At 39.2% G+C, this 25296-nt stretch overlaps 1 protein-coding gene across 5 annotated transcripts in view; it reads left to right on the forward strand.

Moving 5' to 3' along the window:
- The first annotated feature begins 2555 nt into the window (after positions 1 to 2555).
- raph1a (Ras association (RalGDS/AF-6) and pleckstrin homology domains 1a) overlaps positions 2556 to 25296 on the forward strand; it is a 69082-nt gene continuing 46341 nt past the window's right edge. For 3 of the 5 annotated variants that reach the window (XM_074657549.1, XM_074657548.1, XM_074657550.1), the window contains exons 1-2: positions 2557 to 2811; positions 24476 to 24531. The gene's annotated coding sequence lies outside the window, so the exon portion shown is untranslated. Of the gene's footprint in view, positions 2812 to 21934; positions 22093 to 24475; positions 24532 to 25296 lie in introns of those variants that run through there. The other 2 variants (XM_074657546.1, XM_074657547.1) reach the window with 2 other exon arrangements.

A 25296-nucleotide genomic window follows, 5' to 3' on the forward strand; every position in this document is an offset into this window, starting at 1 on the left:
TTTTTTCTGACTTTTTTTCTTCCGATATTTTTCAGACTTTTTTTCCAGACTTTTTTTCCAGACTTTTTTTCCAGACTTTTTTCTGACTTTTTTTTTTTTTTATATTTTTCTGACTTTTCTTTTCAGACATTTTTCAGACATTTTTTCAGTCGTTTTTCAGAATTCTTTATCATCAGACTTTTTTTTCCAGACTTTTTTTTTTTTTTTTTTTTTTTCAGACTTTATTTCTTCCAATATTTTTCTGACTTTTTTTCCACACCTTTTTTCCAGACTTTTTTTTGGGACATTTGTTTTCAAACTTTATTTCTTTGGACATTTTTCTGACTTTTTTTTTTTTTTTTTTACATTTTTCTGACTTTTCTTTTCAGACAGTTTTCAGAATTTTTTTCAGTCGTTTTTCAGAATTCTTTTTCATCAGACTTTTTTTTTTCCAGATTTTTTTTTTTTTTTTTTTTTTCAGACTTTATTTCTTCCGATATTTTTCAGACTTTTTTTTGGGACATTTGTTTTCAAACTTTATTTCTTCGGACATTTTTCTGACTTTTTTTTTTTTTTTAATATTTTTCTGACTTTTCATTTCAGACATTTTTCAGACATTTTTTTCAGTCGTTTTTCAGAATTCTTTTTCATCAGACTTTTTTTTTTCCAGATTTTATTATTTATTGTTTTCAGACTTTATTTCTTCCGATATTTTTCAGACTTTTTTTCCAGACTTTTTTTGGGGACATTTGTTTTCAAACTTTATTTCTTTGGACATTTTTCAGACTTTTTTTTTTTTTTTTAATATTTTTCTGACTTTTCTTTTCAGACATTTTTCAGACATTTTTTCAGTCGTTTTTCAGAATTCTTTTTCATCAGACTTTTTTTTTCCAGACTTTTTTTTTTTTTCAGACTTTATTTCTTCCGATATTTTTCAGAATTTTTTTTGGGACATTTGTTTTCAAACTTTATTTCTTCGGACATTTTTCTGACTTTTTTTTTTTTTTTATATATTTTTCTGACTTTTCTTTTCAGACATTTTTCAGACATTTTTTCAGTCGTTTTTCAGAATTCTTTTTCATCAGACTTTTTTTTAAAATTTTTTTTTTATAAAAAATATTTTTTATATATATATATATATATATATATAAGATAGAGTGACCTCATCAGGACTGATTGGTTGGGCAGGACAGGAAACAAGGCATCAGGAGCGCGCAGGGCATCATGGATGCGCGCTCCCGCTGGGTTTTTCTGGGATCCGGTGTTGAGCTTCAGAAATGCTGGATGCGTCAAATTAAACTAGAACACCGGAAGTGAGATGATTTCAGCTTCACAATAAAAGACCCATTTCCGGTTGACTACTTGCTGTCAAAATACGTGTTTCCTCAGTAGGGGGTTGATAAGGTGTTTAGGTTATTATAGGTAAGGAGGTTTTTTTAAAAACAAGAGGTCACTTGAGAAGTCTGAGGGATAGATGAAGAGCTGATGAACAGGATTAAAAAGCAATAACAAAATACTTCTATTACAAAAAAAAAAAAATGTCATTCATTCATTCATTAAAAAAGAAATCAGTAAAGAATATTAATGACAATTTGAATATAAGAAAAGTATGAAAGAGTAGTCTATGGCAGTGTAAAAAAACAACAGAACTTGAACTTAATTAGCAACACAATGTTAATAAATTCAGAATTTAATAATATAATACTAGAATGTACAATAATAATAATAATAATAATAATAATAAAGCCCCCACACTTTTCAAATGTATTACTACTATTATTATACATTTGTAAGGCCCCTACACTTTTCACATGTATCATTATTATTATTATTATTATTATTATACGATACTATATGATACGATACAACTTTATTGTCAGTTTGTACTGAAATTCATTTTGCATCCATAGGAAAATATTATATAATATAAATATAAATATGATGATGATGATGATTATTATTATTATTATCATTATCATTATCATGATCATTATCATTATCATTATTATTATTAATATTATTATTATTATTATTATTATTATTATTATTATTATTATTATTATTATTATTATTATTATTATTATTATATATTTGAAAAGGGTAAGGGCTTTATTTTGTATACTCCACAATGATGAGTAGGCGTTTTTTGTTTTTTTTAAAGTTACTTAATTTGATCTTTTCTTGGCTTTTATTTATTAAATTGTTTATTAATTTATCTTCAAAAAATACTAGAATATACAATAATAAGATAATAATAATAACAATAATAATAACAATAATAATAATAATAATAATAATAATAATAATAATAATAATATTATTATACATTTGAAAAGTGTAGGGGTTTTATTTTGTATGCTCCACAGTGATGATTCATTTTTTGTGTTTTATTTTTTTTTAAAGTTACTTTATTTGATCTTTTCTTGGCATCTATTAATTTATTTATTCATTCATTTATTGTCAAAAAAAAACTACTTATTTGTGGGTTTTAATAAAAACAGCAGCAGTGAGTAAAGTTTTATTATGAAAGTCCCTCCCAGAAGTGGTTCATCCTCCCTGCCTCCAGCTTGACTCTGCTGTTAGTCAGCGGTGTGTTGGGACTCAGTGATTCAGTGATTCAGTCTGGCAGCAGCAGCAGAGGAAACCAGGGAAATCTGGGATATCTGGGGAAAGAAAGGGGAGTCGGTGAAAACCAGGGACTAAAACCTGCAGAAACCTTGAACCATCAACACCGAGGAGGTCTCCTTCTCTACAGGGACACTGTCTCCTCTGTCTGTCTCCCAACTGCGGTGTTTGTCTCCTAGAAATATCTCCTCCTGGACACCGCTAACAGTAAGTAGCCTGATTCTGCTGGAGGAGGAGGTGGAGGAGGAGGAGGAGGAGGAGGAGGAGGAGAGGGATGACAGAGAAAACGACCATCAGCTGGTTAAATGCATTTCAGTGGTGACTTCATATGCAGGTTTATTTCTGCCTGCAGGCAACGTTATTCCTTGTGTGCACGAATGCATGTGTGTGTTGTGCTTTATTAAACGCTGCAGGGCCTGCAGAGAGAGAGAGCTGCAGACTCTACTCTCTCTCTCTGCAGGCCTGGATGGTGCAGGTTGTCCGGAGACTGAGGAGCAGCAGCCGGCTGACAGCCTGAATATGTTGCATCTAGTGGTGGAGGTGGTAGTGGTGGTGCTGCAGGAGGAGGAGGAGGAGGAGGAGGAGGAGGAGGAGGAGGCCAGCCAGGCGTGCTGAGCTTGACACAAGCAAAGCAAGGCGTGGCATTCATCTCATATAGCATTACACAGCCATGGGGCGTGCTCCTCATGCAGCTGAAACACACTTTTATTATAATGTATATTCTAATTAATTTATCATATATGATCCTATAAATGTGACTTCATCATTTTTAATTTTATCTATTATAATATGCAGCCTCCTTTAGGGTTTGCCCCAAAGTCCCATTTATAAGATAATATTCAGCATCATCAGACATGCAGGGCCTGCCATCTGTCTGTCTCACCATCCTGCTATAGCCTAATGCTGTCTGTCTCACTGCCTGTCTCACCATCCTGTCCTCCTCCATGCTATAGCCTAATACTGTCTCACCATCCTGTCCTCCTCCTATAGCATAATACTGTCTGACTATAGTAGACCTGTCTCACCATCCTGTCCTCCTGTTATAGACTAATACTGTCTCACCATCCTGTCCTCATGCTATAGCCTAATACTGTCTCACCATCCTGTCCTCCTGCTATAGCCTAATACTGTCTGACTATAGTAGACCTGTCTCACCATCCTGTCCTCCTCCTATAGCCTAATACTGTCTGACTATAGTAGACCTGTGTCTTCCTGCTGGTAGACCGGTGTCGTCTGGCTCAAAAGTAGAAATTGGATCAGGCGGGTTATTGGTAGAAGTATTGTGATCAGCTTTAGTGTTTATTAGATCACTTTAGGGATTGTTATCTGTAGGTAAAGGTCTTGAAATGGAAATATTTCAGTATAAAGTTGAACATGATGTGTTGAGATTAAAGGTGGTTTGTGGTGGTTATAGGTTTTGGTAGTGTTTTCATGGCTGGCATGTTGTGTCATCTTGTCTGGGTGGATTGTTTTTCTCTTTGCATTATTTGTCAACGATGTCAGTGATGATGTACTGTACAGTGGTTTTAATGCACAGGGCCATTTATGAAAATTTGTTCCAATAAAGTGCTATAGATTTTGGGTTTAAAGAACCAACAGTAACCCTAAAAGTGGATTTATAATCCTGCGTCATGCAGTCCCGCTGTAGATCCCTCAAGTATAAGATGAATAAGCAAATGATTTTTTATCTATTGGCAGCACTGCTGCAGTATTGTGCCGGTGAGACGATGAAATGCAAACCAGGAAGTTCTGTTTGATTGATTGGCCGTTATATCTCGTTGCCAGATGACGTTGGACTGCGTTTTGGCAAAAGTTGAGCCAGGATTTACTTCTCTGTCTGGGTCTCATAAGTGAAGTGAATGAGGATGCTGTTTTTGATTCAGTCTGAGAGGTAGCTATTGATTAAAACATTGGTGCCAATACAATACAGAATCTTAGCTTCGATATCCGATACTAAAATTATACTGTTTAAGGTCTTTCTTTGACAAATACAAACATTGGTTCCTGCAAAATCCTTTTATTTTCATTTAACTGAAGAACCAGATTTCTCACATGTTTGAATACAATAATTTCAAATTGGCAAAAATAGATTAAATCTGATCAATGAATAAGTAAATAACCAGAAATTTGATGCCTGACAGTTTTTGATATGCTGCTCTACCCAAGAAGTGTTTATAAAGCACTAAACATCCTGAAAATGTATCAGTTTTAAAGGTTGTTAGTGCAACTTGTTCCCTTTCCATTGAAAGTGAGTATTGACCACGTCTCACTGCCTTTTGTCCAAAGCAAACTGGGATAGGCTTCGACCTCACCGTCACCTTTAATAGAGAAGATAGATGGTTAAATGCCATCAATGTTGCCAAGACTTCAGTAATTTGTTCTACTGCTGCACTGATATTGACCCATTTGTGCCTCTAAATTAAATTTTTAATTTCCTTTTGGAAGTGTTCTCTGGGCTTGCCTCAACACAAATGTGTGGACATTTTCAAAATTGGTCAAACTGTTTGGCTGAAAAGTGAGTTTTTTCTCATCATACTATATCTAGTCTTTGGGCACATGATGGGACTAACTGTTGTTGTAACAGACTCAATTATGTTTTAGGAAATAACAGTAGTCCCAATGTGCTAAAATACTACATATAGTATAATAAGAAAATGTATGTTTAATGGTAAATGGACTTGGACTTATATAGCGCTTTTCTAGTCTTCCGACCACTCAAAGCGCTTTACACTACATGTCAGTATTCACCCACTCACACACACATTCATACACTGATGGCAGAGGTTACTAAGGTGCCAACTTTGCCCATCAGGATTTAATCTAAATACTCATTCACACACCGATGGCTATGCCTCCGGGAGCAATTTAGGGTTAAGTGTCTTGCTCAAGGACACATCGACATGTGACCCGGAGCAGCCGGGGATCGAACCACCGACCTTCCGATTGGTGGACAACCTGCTCTACCCTCTGAGCCACAGCCGCCCATTAATAAACTCAATGTTAGAGTTTTTCCTAATTTTTCAAAAATCCTGACTTTGACTATTAATGAAAGTTTCAAAGTTGTTCTGCTAGATACTTTCACAACGTATGTCTGTACCAAATTTCAAGACATTTGACCAATCAGGACAAATGTTGTGGCATTTTTCCTTATCATACTAAACGTAGTCTTTGGGCACAAATGGGTTAATACAGATCCCAATATGCAATGTGCAATAATTGATGCCCATACAACACACTGAACTACATGGTGATTTTAAACAAAACTGAAATTTTCAAACAATATATTCCTTCAGATGTTTTCTACCTTGTTTGAACCAAATTGACTTACAATGGGGGATTGTGTCCCAGCGTCGCTGTAATGTGTAACCAGACCCATCGGAGTGGTGGTGTGAAATCATTCGGACAGACTTGAGAAGTCCCGTCTCGCGTGCAGCAAACTGGGGCAGAATTCAGCATCTCCCGGTAGTGTTGAGGGTTAACTGGAGTATAAAAATCCCGACTGGCCTACTTCAACTAAAGGCTGCTCTGACTGTCAGACTGAGCTTCCCATCAGAGACCTGCAGGCTCCTACATGGTTTCCTGATTCTGTATCTTCCTCTGTTGGTTAGTTAGTGCTCATCCCAGAGTCTCTCTACACCGAACCTCCCAGCGTGACTTTATCTCGGGATTTTCTGTTGATCGAATTTACGTAGTTGGTTCTTTTCTTCATATTGATGCCATTTGAGCAGCTGTTTATCACCATACAGATGTGAATCAGCAGGGAAATCCTGATACAATGTGAAACTGATTTCTGAAGATGCTAATTAAGTATTTTGGTTTGTAATTAGGGCTGCAACTAATGATTATTTTTATTATCGATTAATCTTTTTTTTTTTTTTTAATTAATCGATTAGTAGTTTGGTCTATAAAAAGACAGAAAATGGTGATAAATATTGATCAGTGTTTCCCAAAGCCCAAGATGACGTCCTCAAATGTGTTGTTTTGTCCACAACTCAAAGCTATTTAGTTTACTGTCATAGAAGAGTAAAGAAACCACAAAATATTCACATTTAGGAAGCTGGAATCAGAGAATTTTGACTTTTTTATTTCTTAAAATTACTCAAACCGATTAATTGATTCGCAATATAGTTGGCCATTAATTTATTAGTTGACAATTAATCAATTAATTGTTACAGCTCTGTTTATAATATTGGGATTCAACATAATTTTTTTGTGATTATCTGGTTACTTTTAGCTCCACGAGGCCTTAAAGAAGGCAATGTTGGTCTGTCCACTAAAGCAAGATATCAATACAACTGGACAGATTTTTGTCTATTTGCTGTAGGTGTTTGCGGTCGCCTCATGATACCAAATTAATTTGATGACCCCGAATTGAAATTACACTTTTGTGTACAACAGTCTCAAAGCTACTTGTCAAAACCAGTAGATTTTGTTAAATTTGCCGTAGATACTCATCTGCTATGCCCATGTTCCATACTACATACTCACTGTATTTGCTGTGTTCTATGTTTTAACTGTTTTATTCTAGTAGCCTACAGTATAAAAGACACCAGTCTACTGTTTTGCACAAACAGGAAATGATATGAGACTCGAGCCAATTAACGTCCATCAAACTGTGACTCTGGAATGTCTCTGACAATTAAACTTCACAAACAAACAAAATGTTTATACCAGTTAGTTGTTGTTTTCTGACATTTTCCTACAGCTGTTTGTTTTCATGTGTTGCAGCTGTGAGCAGCTCCTCCACTTCCATACTGTTTAGTATGCTAGAAAAAGAGTAGTAGGACCTTAGTAGTATGCCAAAAATACCAGGATGTCCTACTACATCCGGTCACTGCTTTTTCTGGCTAATCTGACCCACTCTGTGCAGCGGAAGATACGTCACTTCGACTGAGTCGCAGAGAGGGCACAGACAGATGACAACTCATTGACGGATGGCACAAATATCGGATATATGAGCAAGAGGGTCGAAGTTCAAGACGCAATGTTAAGATGAAGTAGTATGTCCCAATTGTATGCATACTGTATGCAACAGTATGTACTTTGTAAGGGCGACTGCAGTACGTAAAAATAAAAAAGAAACAGTATGCAGTAGGTATGTAGTATGGAATCATTCAGGTGTCAGGACACATCAAAATGTAAAGGTCAGATTGCCATGAAATGATTGAGCACATTCATGCTTCCTATAGCAGCACCCACAGAGCAACATGTCCACTTTGCATCCAAGATATTAGAGATGTATGTTGTCAAAGTAATATAGTTGTAATAATAACACTCTTGTCCACGGTTTCTTGCTCAGGGACATATGAATACACGAGTGTTGTGGGAAATGTACATCTGCATTTCCAGGCCCCGGGGAGGCCTGCATGTGTGCTTCCTCTGGCAGCACCGCAGTCATCTTGTAAACATCAGGCTCAGTGTACTGGTTACATCTGTATCAGCTGTTCTGGTGCAGTTAGTCAGAATATTCTCACCAGTGGCTATGAGAGGGTAAATCAGGTCACCATCTGACATTGTTTTCTTCTTCATTGCTGTCTGTCTTTCTGCGTGTATCACTCTCTCGCCAAGTGTATGGAAAAGTCATCCCTTCTTCTCTCAGGAAATTCCTCCGGGTCCCCGGGGTAAGACAGACAGACAGAGACAGACCGACAGACAGGGAGGGTGTGAAGGAGCAACAGAGCAGAGCTGCTACAGAGGGACAATCTAGGGCCTTGGATCCTTGTTTATTTAGAACATTTTCACCACTTTACCTTGCTGTCAGACAGCCCTTTCCGACGGGGAACTGAAGCCGTTATATCCATCTGTGCTCTAGCCAAAGCCACCAGACTCCATTGGAAAACAACAGTATTTTTACCTCACAGAACACAGGGATTGCTGGTCTACCACTGCCTCGATTGGTTAGTTTGTTTGTGCTATTGTGTGACTTCGGGGAATCCGAACTAACCAAAGTCACACAATAACACAACACAAACTAAATGAACGGTAGATAGGGCTGCACAATAATCGAATATTGATTGCGATCACAATTTTGGCCTCCCACAATTAAATGAACATGATCGCCTGTGATATTGATGTTAACAATGCACGTCCTGCTCATAGAAAATGCTGCAGCATATCAAATCAAGCCCTTCCTAAACTAACAGCCAGCCACCAGCCGGTGATCGAGATGTTTAGGCTTCAGTTTTGGGTATTGATATTATCTATACAACCAATGTGTTTATGATTAAATTAAGAGCATAACATTGTTTATCTAGCTCTTATTGTTGATAATTTTGCTCTTGAAGTGCACCAGATTGAAGCATTTAAATTTAAAATGTAGCCCAAAAAGTGGTAGGGTGAATACTCCTGTACTTTTTTCATATTGCAATACATATTGCAGAAAAAATACTGCAATGTCAGTTTTTTCCAACATTGTGCAGCCCTAATTTGTACATTAGCAGGAATGTAGCACAGTATGGAAGTGAAAGCATCACTCTGTTTATTTTAACGTGAAAGTGCAATAAAATTTTCTTTTAAGTAGCTAAAATAAGTTTTGCTGTCGGTCCCGTCCACAGCAGTACATTACTTTGCTTCCGTGCGGTAACTCCTGTCCGCTTCTCCAATCTGCAGGCGTGCCGACCAATTATGGATAAGTACCTCATACAGCCCCACTTCAAAACACTCGTACTATCCCTTTAACCCATAGTACAGTGTCCTTAGCTGGAGCGTAGCGTGTAATGCAGCACTCATGTGTAGTAGTCTATAGTGCAGTCTGTTTTGCTGTGTCAGTGCTGAACCTGCAGAGACACTCAACCATTAAACGGCATCAGGACTGGAGCAGGAAACTGGAGATGGTGTGTGTACAGTGTGTACAGTGTGTTCCTCATTCATGGTGTCTGTTAGACCACTGACCACTGGCAACTGACCGGTTTGTCTGGTTGGCGCTTATCTGCTTACTTTAATGCAATAAGGACTGCAAGGCAGATAAACTAGAGGCTTCATGTCTAACTGGTCTGGTAGTCATTAGGGGTGTAAATCACCAGTTTCATCACGATACTATATTATATTGATTCTTTGGACAATAATCCGATATCACAAAGTCTGCCACGATACGATTTTGATTCAATTCAACCGACCTTCCCCTTTCTCACACTTCTAACTCCTTCTAACTCCTTTTTTGACAATGTCAAAACCAAATATGAAAATCAAACTTTAATAAAAATGATTAAAGAATCATTGTTTAAATATTTAAGCACATTTTAAGGTCACACAGTATTATTCAAACACACAACCTGCCTGTTCTTTCTGTTTAGACTGACCTGGTAACCAGCTGTTAGTGTAAATGTTGCCATCAAGAGTTGCATCTTTATCTTGTGTCCTGTTATATCTATTATTAATGCTGATCTGTTTGTGTATGCGTGCGCGCACTGATAACAATAAATGTTTTTACTGCTGTTTGTTGTTGAAACAGGCGACTGGCAGCTGAATGCAGTGACTCAGCCTGTGTGTGTGTGTGTGTGTGTGTGACTCCCCCACACACACACACACACACACACTAACACATAGTATTAATGGAGTATCCAGATGAGGTAACCGTACTCCTCTGTCTCCCCTTAGTTAACTGCTCTGTAAACTAAACACAGTGGAGCCATAGACAAACAGTAGAACAGTAAAAGGGCCTGATGGTGTGTCCAGTATAGAGTATTGTTTTCCAAACTTTTTTGGAGGGGGAACCCGCTTTTTAAAAAATGCAAACCATCGCGATCCAATTCACAACAGGCCTTACCGATTAAAATCGTGAGAAGAGCAAATTTGTGCGTAAATGAATGTTCCTGACCATTTTTACTGCCATTTCTGCATCATTTTATAATATCTTGAACCGGTAAACCAGCCATTATGTATAGACATACGTTTGAAAATCACAACTTTGTTTTATGCATGTGTTTTTTAAAACATATACTTAATAAATGAGACCAAATAAAAGCATTTAGGCGGAGTTAACTATCTCGTTCTTTTCATTTCCTTTCATCAGATAACATTTTACATTTAGTTGACTCTAGTTTCTTTCCTCTCATCAGTACAACATTCAGAATGTACGCTAGCTTTTCATATTAGATTCAGTCTTATAAGTAGGCTACAAATATCACAACAATATGAATATTCAGGCTCCCTCATGCAACACAAAGATGAACTGCAGATAAAGAATAAAATCTCAGTCTGTGGGAATGACTGGTATAGAATATCTTTAAAGTTTAGTACATCTTAAAGAAAACCTGGATTTAACTGCTTCTGTGATACGATTTCTATGTGCAATAAGGAAACCCTTAACAACCCCTCAGGGTTCAGAGGTCAGGGATGCAGTTTAGAAAGCTGATGTTGGTCTAAAGGACATTCCTCTCATAGTCCCAGTGAGGTGGTCCAAGAACAAGGAATTCTGGGAAAACAAACTAGAAGAAATGTTTTCACTGGTTTCAGTCGTCACTTTGACAAATTCAGTCAGCTGTTTAGGTTCAGATACTGAAACAGACCATTTAGTGCTTTACGTTGAGAAATATAAACTTGTTTTCTTTCTGTCAAACCTTTTTTTATTTAATAAAAGAAGACAAACTTCTCGAATGTTAAATGTTGTTGCTGCTATAGTCGTAAAGTTTGATTTAAAGCTTTGATATTTGACAATGTTTGACGCTCAACACACTGGACGCATTGTGGTTGATACAAAAAAAAAGTATTGAGATTGGATACCCAGCCTGAATCCATTCAGTGTTCTGATCAAGATCGTTTCCCCCCGGATCCGTATCATTTAATTATCTTCATCTATACCAAGTCCAATTGTTAAAAGCAATCTGATTTAGAAAATATATATTTGACAGCTGAATAGTTCAGCATTGAGTTGATATAGCTGCTAAATATACCAACATCATGGCTCCTTTAGTATTTGTTTTTCATACTTTAATGTTTTGTTTGTATTGAGGGGAAATGATTGTGTGGCTTTGGAAGAATTTTGTTCAGACTCCCCTTCATCTCCAGCTTGAAACAAAAAGTTCAAATACTGTTTTCAACCAACAGCAGCACTGTCTGTCTCCGTCTCTCTTTAATTCCACACAGATGTAGAGTCATTCTGGCTGCTGTTGCTGTGTTACAGCACAGCCCTCGTTCTTGGAAAATTTAATCTCATTTCTTCTTTTTTTTTTTTAATTCTTTTATTTTTCCCTTTCGTATTTTTTCTTTCTCAGCTGCATGACTCTCTCTCTCTCTCTCTCTTTGTCTGTCGGTGTCCCTCGACCCTTGTGGAGATCCAGGAGCAGGCTGTGCAGCTGGGAATCAGGACTGACGCTTTGACCGTGTTGAACGGAGTCTGTTTCACTTGTTTTTAAAAGTTTGGACTTTTCCATGAACAGTCTGCCTTAGAAGTGGTGGTAGAAAAGCAAATCCTTTAGCTAGATAGATAGATAGATATATAGATTGATAGATTGATAGATATATAGATTGATAGATAGATTGATAGATTGATGGATGGATAGATTGATGGATGGATAGATTGATGGATGGATAGTCAAAGTGTTTTCATTTTGACTCAGCACTGATCGACCGTGGGCACGAATCCCTTCTCCTCCAGTTTATCTCGAAAGACTTTATTAACATCACTATTTTTGTGGACTTTATTTAGCATATTCTGTATGTTCTCTTCGGTCCAGATGTCAAGCAAACATCTGATTTCAACAGAAGTCCAGTCGGTCCTCTCCCGCTCATGTTAACTTCTCGTTTACCTGTGTTCATCTCAACAAATGCCCGCAAAGGCAGCCTGCGTTTTGGTTCCCTTGGAAACGGCTCGAGATCACCTCCTGCAAGTGGTCTCGGACCGGTCGTTTGGTCTGCACCAGAGTACGATTACTGCATTTACAACCGCCCGAACGAACTGCACCAGAGTTAGATTAAAACGGACTGAATGTTGGCTTGTGAAAGACCCCTAAAAAGAGAGAACATGTTGATTGAAATTCTGTCTAAAAGGCCAGACATGGACACAGCCAAACAGATGATCCACTAGCAGCGTGATCACAGTTGGAAAGGGCGACGTTAGCTGTTAGTTAGCCTGTTAGCTTTACATCGTAGTACAAAAGCAGTAAAACAAGTCAAAGAGGCAGTGCTAATTATACCCTGAGCTCTGCCATGAGATGTTTGAAGGAGATGATGTTATTATAAAGTGTGTGTGTGTGTATATGTGTGACAGGGTGAAACAAAGTGAGAGTGTGTTTGGGGTTTGTCGGTTGGTCGGTCGGCCTGGTTTGAAGTAACTGTTGACACAGTGAGTTGGGAGTGTGTGTGCGTGTGTGTGTGCGTGTGGGTGTCCGTTGGCTTGAAGAAACTGTTGATACTGTAAGCCTGTCAGTTTTCCATTGCTCATATTAAGACAGAAAAGAAAAGGCATTTAACCTGTGTGGGTTTGTGTGTGTGTGTGTGTGTGTGTGTGTGTGTGTGTGTGTGTGTGTGTGTGTGTGTGTGTGTGCGGTTGGATATGTGTGTTAATGTTATGGCTCGGTGTAGTCCTGGAACAGCTACTGTTTTTCTCTGCTGGCTCTTTTATACGTGAAAACACACGCTCACTCCCACGTGCACCGGGTCCAGACCAAACCACAGCTACCTCCTATATCCAGACAGCTCTCCAGTAGAGATGGAAAGTATGCAAGCCTTGTCTCTGCGTGAATCAAAACTGTGTGCATGTAGATTAATACCGCGAGGCTCTCTACGCCGTCTACGTGGATAGAGTGCATGACTGGATCAGCCGTGACAGAGGTCATGGTTCTGACTTAGACCACTCATTCCAGTATCTTTAGCCAACTGAGATACAGAAATGACTGTACATAATGTTACGTTTTATTTTGGGAAATGGACAACACAATAGCTGCACAAGAATCAAGTGTGGTTGACTTGTGGAGGCAGGGTTGCCAGCTCAAGTCCTCCGACTGCTTTGGAAAAATGTGTGGATGGAAAGTGAATGAGGAATATGCTCGCCCACTTCAGCGATTACTGTGTAGGTGTCTTTCAGCAAGGAACAGTCCGCCCAAAACTCCTCAACTCTGTTAAAAAACAGATGTACTTTGCATTCAGTGTATGTTTCCTCTTCCTGTGTTTGAACTGGCCAAGTGTATAAGGCTGATGATGGGACTCCATGTCCAGATATTTTCAGCAGCTTCAATAGAATTGGACCATAGTTATATTTTTCTTTGCATTGTCCGTGTTTTCATCTTACAACTTTAACCCTTTCAGTGTTTACAGTTCATGAAAGTTAATTGTAAATTTTGGTCGCCTAAAAATGTCTTATTCAGGCTGTACTTAGCTCCATCCTCTTGTGTCACTTCTGGTTCCAAAAAAACAAGATGGTAATGGCCAAAATGCCAAACTCGAGGCTTCCACAAACCAATGGGTGACGTCATGGTGATTAAGTCCACTACTTATATACAGTCTATGGTACAAACGTAATGTTTTAGAAACGTATATCTCCTTCCAAACTCTCTGGGTAACGAGAAAAACCATTACACGTTTAACCTTGACTAGTTCAAAATCCACAAAACCAGCCTGAAAGCATGAGAGTCTATGGAGCAGAGCCAATAGTTGTCGGACCCTGGTCGTAGCTGGATGATGCTACGCTAAGATTGGCCAGTCTGCATTTGAGGGGCGGGACTTAGTGAAGGGACAAATAATTGGCTTGGATGTTTTTCCAACTGAGAAAACAGTCAGAAAAAATTGAAACTCAGAAGTGTGGAACCAGGCGATTGTAACTTTATAAAGTTGTTGATTGGCCATTAACCATTTCATCCCTGGCTCCTCATGTCTACATGTCTAAGTATTCTTGAGCAAGACACTGAATCCTAAATTGCTCCCGATGCATTTACATATAGGAAAGATATTCAAGTTGCAGATATATTGACACTTCTGGTCAGGTGTGCATTCAATTTGATGCATTGCATAAATCCAAGTTCATGCCACAACAGGTGAGGATTGAAGCATCAAGTGTTGGGTTAGTTTAATTCATCATGGCAGGTGGAGCTGGGTCGGGGACAGTCTTCTTAGCTGAGGACTTGTTAGAACTGGAGCAGGTCTGATGGTTTTTGGCTGAGTCAGACTCAGCCGCTCATTCGCTACTATGTCATTATATGATTAGCTCCATAACTCTGTACAAGTGAAGTGTGTGTCATTTCTTGGTATATGTGTCTGAGCAGGTTTTTCGGTAGTGAAGACTTATCACTCGTCTATACCTCCTTGTCTCGCTCTACTGGCAAGAGTTCAGATCACTTACTGAACATTGCAGTGCGGACATAAATAATACAACATTCATACACATATATGAGAAATACAAACACACCCACAGAACACACTTTCCGTCATTATTTGTTCCCTCTTTTCCTGTTTTGCTCTCATGTTGAAAAGGCTGTCGTTGGTTCCTGCTGCAGATGTTGTTTCTGGCAGGAATCATTTCAACCGAGGACGGACAGAAGTGGAAAGTTTAACTTTTCTCATACATTTAGTTTGGGTGTCAGTGTGTGTGTGTGTGTTGAAGGAAAATTCTACTCTTTAACCACCGTCATGTTGAGCTAAAATGTGTCTGTTTTTGGAGGGTTTTTGGTGGGTTGGTTTAATGTCAGCAGAGTTGTGGGTGTTTGAAACAAAATGTGGATACTTGGGCTGGCCTGACTGATGGAGCAAAAAGACTGCCCAGTATGGACATTGATAATATTATACTGATTATTTTTTAACTAGCATGATCGAGAAAAAAATTTGCTAATTTGGTCATCAGTCGTTATGTGTCCGTCAAATTTGTTATGCAAATTTTAAGTGAATTTCTGAAATTTCTGCAAAATTAAATTTGAATCAGTGCATACCTTGATGCAAATATTTGTGTTTTTCAAAGCAACTTATGATCTGGTTTGTGAAGAACATGCTGGTAGGAAGATTTTCTTTCCTTTGGACAAAGCCAGACTAGCTGTTTCCCCTTGTTTGTAGTCTTTATGCTAAGTGAAGCTGCTGGCTGTAGCTTCATATGTCCTGTACATGAGAGTGGTATCAATCTTCTCATCTAACTCTCAGCAAAAAAGTAAATCATTATATTTTCCAAAAATGTAGAACTATTTCATTAACATCAACAACAAGATATTGAACATAATAAATTAAATATTTTTTCTTTTCTCTGTATAGGCTCCCATGTTTGTCTTACCTTCTATGTTAAAACCTAGGAGTACTTTTCATTGATCATGTATATAAATTACTGTACTTAATATTTAGTTGTTAGTATAATGGTGATCATGTGATTGCTTCCCATTGGTTGTCGATACCATATCGGTGAGGCCACATCTGCTTTGTCGGTTTGTTTTAAGCCCTGACGAAGACCTACAGTGGTCAAAACATGTTTGTTTTTTTAATGATTTAGCCACTATAGTAAAGGCTTTCTTTAATGATTTAGCCACTATAGTACAGGCTTTTTAAACTAAAGCTTAAGCTAGTTAAACGGATGGTTAACAGTAGATACAAAATATTGGTTAATTTGAGTCTGGAGTAGAGTACTAGGCTTTATACTATCAGCTGTTATCTTTGTCATTGGTCTTCAGTCCTTTATTACAATCCTTTATTCATAATGTTTCTAATTCTCACATTGTCACTGAACAGACAGCCACAACAAGTCTTCAGTAACGAGCAGTTTGTCTTTCTGGAAGTCAGGGAAAGATAATATTGGATTCTTCACAATAAAAGCTCAGTAGAAAGATGAGTTTTTCTGTCGTGTATACTGAGGCTTATTTGACTGATTCAGACTATAACATGGTCAGCCCAGACCACAGGGTCCTCCTTTTCCTTTAATGTATGCTGTGCACAGCACACTGGATACAGACACAGATGCAATCAACCTTGTCAGTTTTACAGTCTTTCTCTTCCGTGCTCATCTTCCTCCCTGTAGCAGTAGTTTAACCCAGTAGCTCACTGACCTTGTATTGAGTGTATGAGACGGTGTTCAGTCTGTGTGTGTGTGTGTGTGTGTGTGTGTGTCAAAGCAGCAAAGCAGAGTGCTGTGATTCTTCCTGACAGTTCTGCAGTGCGACCGACTCCACTGCAGCAATGCTAAACCTGTGCTGTGTGCATGTGCGCATGTGTGTGTCTCCATTCATGGTGGCACTTGTGTCCGAATGTTGATTATGAGGAAAAGTCTTAACACCCATTCTTGGTTTTGAAGGGTTCTTCTGTGTAGGCTCACTCTCGTGTTGGTCATTCTGAAACCAGAATGTGTTTTCACTGACTCAGAGAGGTTTTCACAAGCAGCCAGCCATCAGACTTCAGTGTGTAGATTAACACTGAGGTGGTGCTGCATGCTTTAACTGGGCCACTTGGCTCCATCCTGACAGCAGGGGGGTTACCACCACACTGACCCATGATATGCCATTTCTTGGGACAAACCATAAAGTTCCCCGCCCTTACTCAAACTGTGTTGCACTTATCGATTTATCTGCTAATTATTTTCTTGATTTAATCAGATGTCAGAAAGTGGTGAGAAAAGAAGAAAATAATGCCCATCACCATTTCCCAGAGCCTGTTGACAACTTTAAATTGCTGATTTTGTGCGACCAGCAGTTGAAAACACAAAGATATTGAATTTACTGTCATAGAAGATGAAGAAAACCAACATTTTACATTTGAAAAGCTGGAACCAGAGATGTTTTTGATATTTTTCCTTAAAGGAATAGTGTGTAGGATCTGGCGGTATCTAGCAGTCAAGTTGCAGATTACAACTTCTCCCGTGTGCCAAGCGTGTAGGATTGTTACGGTGGCCGACGCAAAAACGTGAATGGCCCTCTCTAGAGCCAGTAGTTGTAAGAGTAGAGTGTTTAGAGTGTGCGTGAGGGAACTGAGTGGTGAAGCAAGAGAGAGAGAGAGTGGCGACGACAGGAGCGAGTAACGTTACCGACTCTGGCCCACGCAGGAAAAGTTTGGTTTGTCCGTTCTGGGCTACTGTAGAAACACGGCGGAGCAACATGGTGGCCTCCATGAAGAGGATCTGCTCCATATGTAGATATAAACGGCTCATTCTAAGGTAACAAAAACACAACATTTCTTATTATCAGATGATGATACACTAAAGAAAACATACTTATTAATATTATATTCCATTTCTGCCAATAGATCCCCCTAAATGTTACACACTAGTCCTTTAAAAATGACTTAAACATTTAGTGTAGTATTAAAATTGTTGCTAATTAATTTTCTGTCAACGACTTGTTTGAAAGACCAATAGTTCCAGCTGTAGTTGATGGCACAATAAACTGATTGGCAGCTCTTTAAAATCTTAATTAATTTATTTTAATCAGAATTTATTTGCTGCTGGTGTTTCAGCAAAAAGTTCCAGCAGCCCTTCAAGCCAGATTGGATAAAGAGGAAATGCCATAACGCATCAACCCAAGCAGCTTGCTTGCAGTGTGAACGCCTACTTTAATCCTGTAAAGCTGATGTTTTGGGGATGTTTCACACTCAGCAGTTACAAAATGTTAAACGGTAATGCCATTTAAATCTCTCGGTTAGTTGCAGGTCGCATTTCTAAATCATTTTCTCATTAAGGTAATTTTTTTTTAAATTTTGATTTACAACATTAACAGTGAACTTCTCACTGCACCACTGAACTCGTGCCCTCCAGTGCTGGCAGCTTGTGCCCCATTTGAATAAAATAAGCAGGCTGCAGATTTAGCCCGAGGGTGTGTGTGTCTGTGTGTCGGTGCAGTAGGCTGTTAGGCGCGTTGGGAGTATGTGTGTTAGCTGGGTTACCAGGCAGACATGTAATGTCTCGATGCAGGTCAGTAGCAAGGCACTGACTCTGGCATGGCTGAGGGTTTGATTCCCACTGGACCTGATGTTCTGAATGCTGTTCACAGTGATTTCCAGCTTCAGAAACACATTGTGGAGTAGAAGAGGCACTAGATTTAAAATGCCGACTGTCTCTATATGTCTGTGGCCTTCAGCTGCTGTAGACTAAAGAGACAAGCTGTTCTAAATAGGTGCATTGGGGGGTCGTCTATCACCCCTATGCCTTAAGCTTCTCCGTTACAAGTATCATAAACACACACGCAACCACGTTGTCTTTCTATACTTGTGAGGACCCTCATTGGCACCCCTAGCCTGAGCCTCTAACCCTTACCTTAACCATCGCAACTAAATGCCTAACCCCAATCTTAACCTAACCCTTAGCATCAAAACACAACTTGTTTAAAATGCTAAGCAGGGTTGAACCTGGTCACAGCCTGGAGCATATACTTGCCAACCTTGAGACCTCAAAAATAGGGAGGATTTTAAAACCAAAGCGGGGGGTCTGGGTGTCCTCCCCCAGAAAAATGTTAGTTACCCTTGCTTGAGTATTTCTTTCTCTTAGTACTCTCCATTTCTCTCTCCGTCTCTCACTCACTGAAGCCACTTTCAGATGCAACGTGAGAACGGCACCACTGTGCCCTGAAACCCGTTATTTCCAATGGCTTGCGTCGCGCCACAAAGGCTTTCAGTGCATCGAGCAAAGCCCAACTTTGGGCGCTGCGCGCTGTGATGTGCGGCGAGCGCAGCTCAAACCGCGATCTCTTCCACTGGGAAACGACATTTGATGTAGCTCTATTGTCGTCCGGGTGGAAACAGTGTGGCTTATACATGCTGTACACCGCCAGAAACAGGTTGAGATAAGGAAAGGGAAAAAAGGTGTGAACATTTGCCATAAATCGGGAGAAATACCAGAAAATCGGGAGGGTTGGCAAGTATGGCCTGGAGGACAGACTGCAGAAATATCCCCCGCCCACAAGACCTAACCATTAACTTGTAAATATTGTATAATGGATTTTTTTATAAGAAGTTTTTTTTTATCATTGGAGGAGTGTTCTATTGAAATTTACTTCCATCCTTGGCATGTAGCTTGACCTTATCCTAAGCTAACCCTAGCCTGATTTTAACCATAACCTTAAAACTGAGTCTTAACATTCAAACAGTCCTCTTGAAGTGGTGAGGGCTGGCCAAAATGTCCTCACAATGCAGAAATGTCCTTCCAAAAATAGCAATACAAGCCCTCGTACACACACACACACACACAAACCCACCCACCCACACACGGGCACAGAGTGCATATCCTCCAGGCTCAAATGAACTCATATTTCCCAGTTATGTGGTGTTCAGTGAGCATTCCCAGTATGAGCACCACCAGCCTACAACGTGACTACTTCAAACTTACACTCACACATTCATTTTCAGTATTAATAATGTTCAAAAGGCCTTTATTCATACTCATTTTGCTTTCGTAGAATCATATTACTTTTATCATTACCATGGTTAGTTCTTGTTGTGAGGAACTTGCAAGTCGAGTCTGCTCTGGTCTGATTTTTGCAGTCCATCAGGTGTGGACTGAATTAGATGAACATATTTGGAGTCGCAGTGCCATAATAATTTTTAAAAGGGCAAACTTGACTCTTGTTGGAGTTTACTGCGTCAGCTTCCTTTTCCTGAATCTGTACTGTGTTCTCTGGTCATTACATGTAGCTACAACCCTAACTATCCACACAATACCAACACTGTTATGAGCATTTATCTGAAATTACAAACAATGTCTTTATTGTTTCAACTAAATGTTTCCCAGTTTGCCAATTATTCTGATAATTTGTTGTGGAAATCATTATCGTGGCATTATACACTCTATTAACTGAGCAGCCCCCTTAAATTAGATTTTCAAGTATCATTATGAGTGAAATAATTGAGAAGTAAAACTATTGTTTTCAATCTGAGATTTTAAAGCCTCTGTTTTGGCAGGTCATGTTGTTTCATAATACCCTTTAATGCGGCCTGTTGAGCAACAGAGGAGTCATAAATCGGCCTGGAAGGAGAACCAGAGCTTCAGCATCACGCAGCCTCAACAAAAATATTAGTGTTCCCATGGAGAAGAGGAACTCAAAGTAAAAAAGATACTTACCAGGATAAGAAAACAAACTCAAAATCATATATATAGTTCTGTAAGTCAAAGGTAGCCTTAGGGTTATCGTCGGTGATGGCGTCCAACAAAAAAACGCCCACGCTGACATTCATGATACATTCAGCAGAAGGATTCTGTTTCTGTTTGCATCGGAGGGCAATTTGAGTAAAGGCACCACAAGTAGGACTGGATAATATATTGGTATTATATCAATATTGTGATTTGAGACTAGATATCGTCTTAGATTTTGGATATCGTAATGTCCTAATTTTGGCATAAGTGTTGTCTTTTCCTGGTTTAAAGGGCTGCATTACAGTAAAATGATGTAATCTTCTGAACTTACCAGACTGTTCTATTATTTGTCTTTACCCACTTTGTCATTATATCCACATTACTGATGATGATTTATCAAAAATCTCGTTGTGTAAATATTTTGTGAAAGCACCAATAGTCAACCCTACAATATCGTCGCAGTTTCAATATCGAGGTATTTAGTCAAAAATATTTGGATTTTCTCCATATCGCCCAGCCCTAACCACCAGTCTACGTTTGCTCTCGGCAGCTCAGATTCTGTAGGGACCCCGCCGACAACCATATCCTCCCGCTGCAGTATCGAGCAGCCTCTCTAACGGCTGAATGTGGCTGAAAACCGGCAAAATACTGTAAAACGTATACTGTAAAAATCCTCCTCCATAGCATACTGTTCCCTCATATTTTGGGATGCCATTTTCGCTGTTGGAAACGTAATTTGCAATACAAGCGAAGAGAACAAGGAAGTTTTGTTTTTGAGCGGCATCTAGAGCAACTATCGAGGCCGATGGTGGCGGTGGAAACCAGAAATCCAAACTTGTAGTCTGTCCTTACCACCAAGTACGTCACCACGTCACCGGTGGGAGGAAACACAACAGATTTTGCAGCTGCGCGCCAGAGAGACGGAGAAACTAACTCAGCTAGATGGAGATAAGGTTGAAAATCTGCGACTTTTCTCTTTAACTCTAAATCCTGGATGACAAAAGACAAGTAACAATCCCAAACTGACATTAAACGTTTGCAGGAAAGATGATCCACAAAGATGTTGGGAAACTCAGTGACACATTGGGAGAGACTAACCGCAAAAGAATGATATTTTTAGCACTAAGAGATTGTGATTAAGCCACAATAAAAGACATTCTGCACTACAGTCCCTTCAGAGTTATTTACAGAGGGCAGATGCTCAACCACGAGTTGTTTTGAAACAGTGTTATTAGCCAATTCTTCCTAATACTTTCCTTCTGTGAAGTAATCGGTTGCAACACAGCAGGATGAGGAACTATTTTAAATGACACATCAGTTTTTAATTTCTACAGTGAGATGGAAGTGTAAAGTTGTATGTCACAACCACATCAGTCCAACTGAACGTTACCACATTAAGGAAGGATACATGCTGTACAACGCATCGTGGAGGGAGCAGATTGTTCTGCCACCGTCAGTTGGTTTAGTTGTTTTGTGCAGGTGAAGAGGCGGGACTTCACTGCTGCGTCTGCATTCTGTGCAATTTTGAGGTACCTGTACTTTACTTGAATATTTCCATTTTATACCACTTTATCGGCTACTTGTACTTCTACTGCACTACAGTTTGGAGGCAAATATTGTCCCTTCACTTCACTATGTCTATTTGATAACTAGAGTTACTAGCTACTTTTAGATTTAGATTATAAAAGCAAAATATAAATCCACTAATACATTATGATGTATTATTTTAGGTTAAGCTAGCCAGCAGTATATAAAGTAATTCAAATGAGCTCCAACTTTACCAGCTGCAACGTTAAAGTGATAACACATTAATGCATCACTAATTCAGTCATATATTATTCTGAAATGAGCCTTCCTGCATACTGAGTACTGTTACTTTCTGTACTTTAAGGATATAGTAACGCTAATACTTTTGTTCTTAAATTAAATGCAGGACTTTTACTTGTAGTATTTTTAGTAGTAGTATTGCTACTTTTAAGTAAAAGATCTGAATACTTCTTCCACCACTGGGATTTTACTCTTTATACTGTCATCTTGTGGACTATATGGATGTTATATGTTTACTAAATGAATTACTGTGTTGTACTTAATGCTGTTTGTCTTTCTGACGTGAGTGACAATTTCAATCTTTTTTGTTACTTTGTAACTTTTCTGATTTGTGTTCATTATTGTTGAATTTGTTGTTTCATGTCCAGTACTATTATCACAGTTGCTTCCAGTAAAACCTTGAACAGCCAACCCCCTGTCTTCAACCTTCAGTGGAAGTGTTGTTTAACTCACATAGCTGTGCTGCACTTATACACATTGTGAGGGCAGCTAAGAGCCATTGTTTATATCCATGTATGATCTTTTCATTACCTAGTGAAGCTCTTCAGGCTCAGCAGTGGACACTTTAGTTATGTAATCGTTTCTGGACGAGAGTGGCTCAGAGCCATGAGCTACATCAGATCTTTTTATGAGATTTGTTGACAGTAAAGTCTCGGTTATACTCCCAGTTACAGACATACGGAGGACGCGTTCAACACAAGCGCAGTACATCACTATGCTACCACTTGTAGCGTAGTGGCCACAACAAATTGGAGGTACGTGGATGTCCGTACACCCTCTAATGACAAAATCTACGCCACACAAACCCTAGCGGACCCTTGCATACTCACGGATGCGGAAAGTATCATTTCGGCCAAACAAATAGTTAAATAACGCCAACTTTGTTTCTAAAATAGGAATGCAAGTTGCTGTCCAGATTCAGGGTGTCAGCTTGTTACAGGACAGTTGCTAGTTTGAATCCCCGGACTGGTTTAGATGGTCTGCGCTGTCAGTGAGTAACATTGATGTACTGATGTACACTGGTAGAGAGCAGATAAGAGTTTGTTTGTCCCAACAACGGCGTTCTTGTTGTTTCAACCGTCAGCTACTGATCATATGAGAGCTGTTAATGATCTCATGCAAGCGAGGATCAGGGTGTATTTGTGTAATTTTCCTCTGTGCATGTGACATTATGACAGTTTTGTGTATTTGTCTGACACGGTAAATTTGTTGAAGGAGGAAACACACACACACACACACTCCTGCACACACCCATGTGACAGATGAAATCATACACAGTGCAACTCCCAAATCACACACACACACACACACACACATTTAACTTTTATACACACACTCCCTTCACTTGCTGTGTTTGTGTATGAATTTGCGATAAAGGTCAGACGTGACTACAGCATGATTGAATCTGACTAGAATGACGTCTTGACATAATGAGCCGTGATGATTTGGTGAAATGTCACCAATTTCAGCTGAATCAGCAAAAACAGACCAAGGGGAAGGGAAATGAGCGAGGACATAATAAATGGAGTGAAAAGGAAAAGGACGCAGAGAGTGGCTGTAAAGGAGAGCAGTGGGTCGAGAGACACTTTGGGAAAAAGAGAGAGAGAGAGAGAGACTACGGCAATGTATTTAAATGTTGTCAGTTATTTTTAGGTCACACACACATACAGCCTGCTCAGCATGATAGAAACACACACACACACACACACACACTAGTGCCACCTGCTGACAGTACATTTGGTGTGTAGGCAGCTGCAAGGTGTGTTTGTAGTTTCACCTTTGATGGAGCTAAGCTAACAGATTCCCCCTGCTTTCAGTCTTTGTGCTAAGCTAGATAATAGACACTGGAGCCACAAAGATGGAACTTTTATGTACAATCTCATCTGTGAAACGACGGCAAGCATGCATATTTCTCAAAATGACAGAGTGTTCCTTTACAATCTATCTACAATTCCCAAATATTTAGGCAAACCAAAGCCAATGGTGAAGTGTGGTTTTCATATAGTGCAGAAGGTCTGCTGCTCTGTCCAACCAAAGGAAATATAATCATGTATAACATTTCTCTCTCTCTCTGTGTCTCTGCAGGGTGATTGAATTCCTCCACTCTGTGCTGTGTTGGAGCTGGACTGAGCAGACCAAAGGTAAACAGCATTACTCTTATCATTTCATATCTCACTGTCATGTGTGGAAAGTTCGGTTCTGTGTTTATGCGTGCTGGTCTCGGCTTGATTGATTCTTTGATAGTGTTTACTTTACAGAGTTGTATACGCTGTATAAACGTTGTTGGCCAAAAGTATGTGGACCATTTGGGTACTTCTTGCCTGGGGCTGTTTGAGTTGGTTTGGACCAGGCCGCTCATTTCCAATTAATGATACAACATACAATTATATTTTTGACACTAGTGTGCTTCCATCTTTGTCCCAACAGTTTGCGGAACATCACAATGCCCCCCGTGCACAAAGCCAGCTCCATAAAGAAATGGTTTGCTAGGGCTGTCCTCGACCAAAGAAATTCTTATTTGACTAACACTCAATTAGTTGGTTTAATCAGCAGATCTGTAAAACCGAGTTTCTCCACAAAAAAACTAAAAAGCACCACTTTAAATCTTGTGTTTACCAGAAATGTGCTCATACATTTCTTGGAAATTAGTCATCCAGTATGAAAAAAAGCATTAAAAAAATGACTAATTGACAAAAGAGATCTTAGTTGACTAAGACCAAGACGACCGATTAGTTAACTAATCGACTAAGAGTGGACAGCCCTATGGTTTCCCCAGTTTGGTGTGGAAGAACTTGACTGATCTGCACAGAGCCCTGACCTCAATCCCATCCAACACCTTTAAGGTCCAGACACCCCAAACCGTCATCAAAGAACTAGAGGCATTTGAACACACCGCAAAGACCACA

The sequence above is a fragment of the Sebastes fasciatus genome, chromosome 14 (genome assembly GCF_043250625.1).
Source record: "Sebastes fasciatus isolate fSebFas1 chromosome 14, fSebFas1.pri, whole genome shotgun sequence".
NCBI classification, from domain to species: domain Eukaryota; kingdom Metazoa; phylum Chordata; class Actinopteri; order Perciformes; family Sebastidae; genus Sebastes; species Sebastes fasciatus.